The following is a 6887-nucleotide window of genomic DNA, read 5'->3' on the forward strand; positions in this document are numbered from 1 at the left end:
AATAAAACCAGAGCTTCCTTCTTCCCTGGTATTACTTACTGATGAGCTCCCAGACTTAACAGACAGAAGTCATTGCTGCGACATAAACCGTGGCCTTACACTCAGTATGAAGGTTGATACCATTTTTATTATTTTACCTGCCAAGGCCACCCTACCCTCTCAGCCAGTCCTCACACAGTACCTAACACGCATGCCTGTGACACTGTGCTTGAGAGGACAGGTAACCCCCTCTAACAGGCACAGTGGCAGACAGAAAGCAGGCAAGCTGCAACTCACACACACACACTATTTGAAGGTAAAACCAAAAGCACTCACCCTGAGCTGGATATATTTCGGGAATGATTGCTCCAGTATACAGAGGAGAGGGGATCATTATCCTCTGAGCTCTCACAAGCGTCTACAGTGACAACAGCAATGTCACAGTCTGTTTCAGGCCCTACAAGAACAAAACCAAGTCTATAACCTCAAGTCCAAGCATAGTTCATCTCCTGCACAGCAACTTCCCCTTTAACAGCTGAAAGACTTTCACATTAGAAGAAATTAGACCACAAGATAGCCCCACAATGCATCGACACTTTGTGAGCCATTCTGAGGCAGAGAAAGCAAACATTCACACCACCACATCCGTGAGCAGCTCACCTGGGACACAAATCCAAATCCTGCTCTGCTGGTTGCAGGTTCCCATACCCGAGGCAGCAGCACATCTTAGTGTACACAGACACACAAAAACAGCACTTCCAGCTGAAGAGGGACATTTCAGTTTTTTCCTGGCAGAAAAGGGTTCTTTTGAATGAGGTGTTTCCAATTTCAGATTATTTTTTTTCTTCGTCAGGCCAGATGGGACTGTTACAAGCCTCATGATGTATTCTCGGGCGTATAACAAAATACACATACCTAATCCAAGTGTGAGATTGATGCTCTCATCCCTGTACAGAATCCACAGAGACCTCCTCGCTTCTGCTACAGCCATCCGTGCTGCTGGCTGCAAATTGTGACAGCCTGCTACTTGCACTTAATGTGCTTGGGATGGGTCTGGGATCTGGAAAAGCTGAAAGCATTTCTCCCTTGCCTGTCTCTCCCCACGTTTATTATTTTAAATGGATCTTTCTAATTTCAACTGTTGTTGATTGATTTGAAGGACAGTAGGCAAATCAAGTAGTAAACATTCCGTTCATAGTCTGTGCCCAGCAATTGTTTTCCTGTCAGCCTGGGAATTACCATGAGAAAAACAAGGACTGAACTCACCACATAGATCTAATGATATGGATGACAGAGGGTAACTCTGTTAACAGCACATATACCGCACACAGACTTCTCACTGCTCGCCCTCACTGCACCTCACTGCAGAGAAGACACTCGGACACATCCTAAATTAGAGATGATGTTTCTGCCTCACCCTTCACTCCACAGGATGCTGTCAGCCTTGCTGGGAAGCCAACACGGGAGATGTCAGTGGAGGCGTCAGAGCTGCTTGGTTTCAGCTGCTGGTAGAGGCATTCGGAGTGCCCCACCAGGTCCCCATCACCCTGACAGCCTCACCTGGAGCCTCCACCACCCACACACCCTTCCCCATTGGACACAGATCTGCATTTAAGCTCAGGCCGGAGGGTTCATTTTTCACTTCAGTGGTAGCTATGTTGTAAATTCTCACTTTTTTTGTTTGTTTGTTTTGTTGGTTTTGCTATTTTATTGCTCTCTTTATTTTCTGCTTTTATTTGGATAGTGTTATTGATACGCCTTTGACCCTGCTTAAGTACTGTGGGGCTGTGCATGTGGAGGGGAGGTTTTTGTTTCCTGCTGTCATTCGGTTTAAATTTGTTTGTCTTCCAGTTTTATTGTAATCTGTCTGTATTGTCAGAATTAGTGGCAGTAAGTGAGGTAATGAAGGTTTCTTTTATTTCTACTGGCTGATACAATAAGGTAGTAGAATCTTCTTTTTAAAGCATGCTTGTTAACTTTTGCCTTACTGTTTATGCTTAGAAATACCCAGTCTGATTATAGTATTATGGCAGGACTTCTTGTTCTCCTGATTTCTAGCAAGGTTTCTATTACCTGTTTAAACCTAGGCCAGATCAAGGGGCAGTTTTGGTAACCTATACCCATGGACTGGTACTGTGGGGAACCCCCTGAGAGCAGGGGTGTTTTTTCCAGTGTAAGTCAAAGCCCAGGAGCTTCTTTTCTTGCTCTGGATGTGGAGATGTAAATTGGGCCTGGGGCAGTCATTGGCCCTCCTGAGATTCCCTTTTTCCAGCTTTTAGCTGTGTGAGGAGGGAGAAAGCTCCTAGTGATCACGGTGGGATGACTATTACCAACTTTGGCTGCGGGATCTGGGTGGGACTTGGATTTTGGGGAGGCAGAAGGAGATAAGGCAAAACCTGTTATCTCAGATACAAGGGCTAATGAGTTTAACCTGGGCCATATAGACTGTTATTTTTTCCCTAGTTCCTGCTGTGAATTTAAAAGCTACCCTTGCCCTCTCTAGAGAGGCTTGATCTAAATGCTGTAGCTCAGCATGCAGGATGAGCCTGATAGGTGCATGCTGTGCTGGGGAGCACTCAGTGCATTGGGGATGGCCCTGGACTGCTGTTTCTCCCCCCAGCTATAATAGCTGGGGGTGAGTGCCAGAGGGCTGGCATATGCAGAGGTTACTGTTAGTCCCTGGCCCTGATAACAAGCTTCTGATGGCAAAGGGATGCCTCAAAAAGAGCAGAAGGGGGAGGCTCTGCAATGAAACACAAGCAAGAAACCCAGCCCTGATGCACAAACTGGGCATCCCCCTCCACCCCAGGGCAGCAGTGGCTGCAGGTGACAACCCTCTAGCCCCAGGGCTTGGCAGCTTGGCTTTGGGCTGTCCTCTCCAGTCCCTCCTTCCTCCTCCTCCTCTCCCTCCTCCCTGCATCAGGCAGGAGCCGCAGGGTCTCTTCCCTCTCTGCTGTGCCTGGGGCTGCAGCCTTCCTCCTCACTGCGCTGAAGGAGCGGCTGCTGCGGAGCTCTGGCACCTGTAAGTGGGGGTATCCTGTGTGAATGGGGTGGGGGGCTACTTTGAACTGGGGTTGAGCTGTTCCTCCCTCTCTGCTGTAGCTGGGAGCAGAGGTAGAACTGCAGGTGCTTTGTTAGCAACAGGTTTTTGTGTCTGTGAGGTGGGATGCTGACCCTGCTGCTCTGAGGTGTGTGGGGGGGGGTGCCCCAATTTACTTGGGGAGGTAACAGTGCTTGCATGGGGCTCCTGGTGATGCCAGGCATCTGCCTTCTGGTAAGCAAGCCCCCCCCTGCCCTCCATTAGCAAGCTGCTGAAGTTGGTCCCAGGGAGTGCAAGGCTGCAGTAGTGACCAGTTCATGTCCTGGGGGGGGATAAGGGGGTAGATGCTTCTAGCCCAAATGGCTTTGGGGTTCTAAACCTGGGACACACACACGACAAGACTCCCCCCCCCGCCAGCAAGGACAAGGCAGCTGTGTGGCCAGCGAGAACCACTGTGCACGATGGGGGAAAGCATCTGTGTTGCTGCTGCTGAAAGCGCCAATCTAAATGGGCTGGCTGCTTAATGCCTGCGCAGAGCTCCAGGTTTTTATGAAGATAAGCCTCTTGCCACTACGAGCACTGCTCTGCAAGAGGGGTGAGTAGAGCCATTTGGATGACTTGCTTTGCTTTTTCCCGATTGACTCTACAAATGGCTGTCAATTTAAAAGGGCTGAAATGTTGTAAGGGTTAGTTGTCAAATGCTGCTAGTTAACACAGTTGCCCTGCTGAGTCTGGGAAACTTATATGCCAGGAATCAGCGTTATGTTAATTTTGCTGTGAATGCAGGTGCGGGAAGCCTAGTATGGTATTTTAGAGTAAGTTTTGTGTTGGCTCTACCTCTAATAGTCCACACTGTATTTCTGTTACTGCTAGCAGTGTAACTGTGTTCAGATCAAACACCAAATGTGCATAGATGTACAGTGGAGAACTCAACCTGAATTTAGATGTTATTTTGAAAGGAATCAACATGCAAACTTTTAAGTTACATATGGGATGTTTTAGGTCAAGGACAACCCCTTTTAGTCCAGTGAACTACTCATTTCAATTGGAATAGCTCACCAAGGGCTGACTTTGTCATTTTTTTTTTTCTCAGTGACTAAGTTCTACAGGCTCTTATTTTTTTATATATCAATAGCAGACTACCTCCACTAGGAGAAAAGTATCTGGAGCTTGAGGTACTTTTTGTTATGTAACTCTATCTACAGAAGATCGTGCCTTGTTCTTAAAATATCACCCATACTCGGGGGCTGCCAAGTTGACATGGCATGGGATCAGTTCTGAATATTTTGCTGTAGAGAGGCTAACTAATTGGAGGCAACTCCCTGCAAGGGAGATCCAGTTCTTGAGGCTTGCAATTAGGTACCTGTAAGATGGCATCTTAAACCAAAGGAACAGACCTGTGCTGCTGCTTTTCTCAAAAGGATAATCTTAGCCAGGTAAACTTACTTGCAGTCCTTGCTGCTTGAGGCACAGCAGCAATCTGATTATTTTCCCTTATGGCTATGACACCTCCCAGATCTTGGCTTAGTTTACCTTATGACTATTGCACATCCTAAATTCTGTGGTGTGTTGATGTTAATCTCTTTTTTTTTATGAACATTTCAGTAAAACTTATTTGCTTCCACAGAAATCCAAGACTGCTGAAGGTTAAAAGTTGAATTTATGTACCATGTGATTTGGTAAGCAACCTAACTATGTAGACCTCAGACTGAAGTGTACATCCTGCAGATCCTCATGTGATGAGCTTCTGTCATCCTCATTCGTTTTGTTTGCATCTGGACTTGCACTTTTGCTGAATGCACTGAGGCTGATGATATAGTGACGTTCAGCAGTGCTAAAGGCGAAGGTACTCACAGGCTTTTTAAGAGGGCTGTGGAGAGAAGTGGGTAGCAAACTGCCTGGGGTGGTGTGACTGTTGCTGCTGTATGAGCTTGCAGAGTTCCATAAAGGAGGAATGAGAAGATGGGGATAAGGCTGCCACAAAGCTCTAAGTTTATTGACCTGGGTCAACTGCTTCTGTGGTGTTGCTCTACTGATGTTGTGACCTGTGATCTGACCTCATCAAGCTATATCAATGGGTAGTTTTTATGTGAATCACAGTGCTTGTGAAAACTGACCCTGAACTTGCAGTTCTTCATTAGATGAGGGTGTCTGTAGGGTACAGCCATTGCCACTGAAGAAATAGAATGGGATTTTCTACACTGGCTGTTGCTGCTCATGGGACTGAGGTACCTCAAGGGTAAACTGGATGTAGGCTGAGTCTAACCGGGTCATGGCCAGCAGGACATTTGTGCCTTGACCCACTGACCTGCTGAACACCCTGAACTCCTGCAAACTGAAGGCAGGACTTTGTGTGTACTGGGTGAGAATTCCATTGTTTATATGGAAATTTAACAGTTGGTAGTCTGGTAGTAGCTGATGCCAGTATTTGATGCATTAATGCCCTTAAACCAGGAGAGGTGATTAATTAATTGTATAATGTCAGATGACTTTATAGGCTAAAATTTCCTACATGGCCTTTAAATTTAAGGATAAGGTGTTTGAAAATTTTGGCTTGACCTCTCCTTGTGACAAGATTACTTATCTTGAACTTCTTGACTATTTCCAGCTTTCTGGCATGGTAAATGGAAGGTATCAGGAGTCCTGCATTGACAGAGAAGCAATTGTCTCTCTTGAAGGAGATCATTAACTCTCTCTTTAGAAGGGAAAAGTTACTGTCCTGTTTGTCTTTAACTGTCCCTAGAATTGAAGCCTACAATCCTGAGACTGTTTCATTAAAATGCTACTAGTCATCAGGTAAGCCTAGTCAATATAGTTACAGGGTGCTTGTTTTGCTGCTGCTGCCTTCCAGTGCATAAACCTAGGTTGTTATAGCAACTTGCTGGTAGCAGTGTTATGGCTGGTACAGGTGATGTTACTGAAGGTACATAACCAAACTCGGAGGTGAAGACAGCTTAATGGCCCATCAAATAAACTACACTTAAGCATAAGCTGCTTTGAATACAGAAGCAAATGCTATCGGGAACAATTATGACACACTTGAGTTTCAGCTAGCACTTGTTGAACAGAATTGGCTTTAGGGGAGTGGAGAGAGAGCTTGATTCAAGATGTGAACTTGGGTTTGTTGTGATGGAGACCTTAGAGTGCAGGGGCAAACCAGAACAAACCCTTTTTAGAGCTGAAATACATATGCGTGCTTAACTTGCAATAGGCGCATGCTATGGTAGTTTCCAGTAGCTATTTTCATTGAGGTCTTAGGGTGGTGGTAACCTGGTGCAATAATATTAATGCTAATCAGTGATAAAATGGATCCTCAGAAAAGAGGAGATGACAAAGCAGGACAGCTTACCATGTCACTAGTGCTGCATGTCGCAATCCCCTTGATCCCCGACAGGATGCTGTGTACCTGGAAAAACACAGAAAAGGGGACATGGATGACTCTGTGGGGAATAGCCTATGTTTGGACAGAGAACCACCTCAAACTTGACAGCTTGAACCCCACAGGTTACTGAGAGGTAACCTCTTGGCACGATAGGAGTATGTAAAATTTCTGACCTCTGTTAGAGGTATTTATCCATGTTGTACAGGTGAGGCTTAAAATTTGAGTGGTGTTAATTGCTCAGAGCATAATGGAATCAAGTCACTGAGGCAGTAAATGGGAATTCAAGAGTACTAAATGGATTCAGATGAATAGAGCAACTCACAGAAAGAATCAGTGGATTAATCTATAAGTGAGTATTTAAAGTAACTGTGTAAATGTAGATGCTGGTGTGCCAAGTCCGTAGAAGTGAACAGTTAGCAAGTAGGAAGGTATAAGAAGAGTTCAGTCCACTTCTTTGATCTACTGTCCTTCTACAGACTATTAGCT

The sequence above is a fragment of the Aquila chrysaetos genome, chromosome 1, assembly GCF_900496995.4.
Source record: "Aquila chrysaetos chrysaetos chromosome 1, bAquChr1.4, whole genome shotgun sequence".
Classification (NCBI taxonomy): Eukaryota; Metazoa; Chordata; class Aves; order Accipitriformes; family Accipitridae; genus Aquila; species Aquila chrysaetos.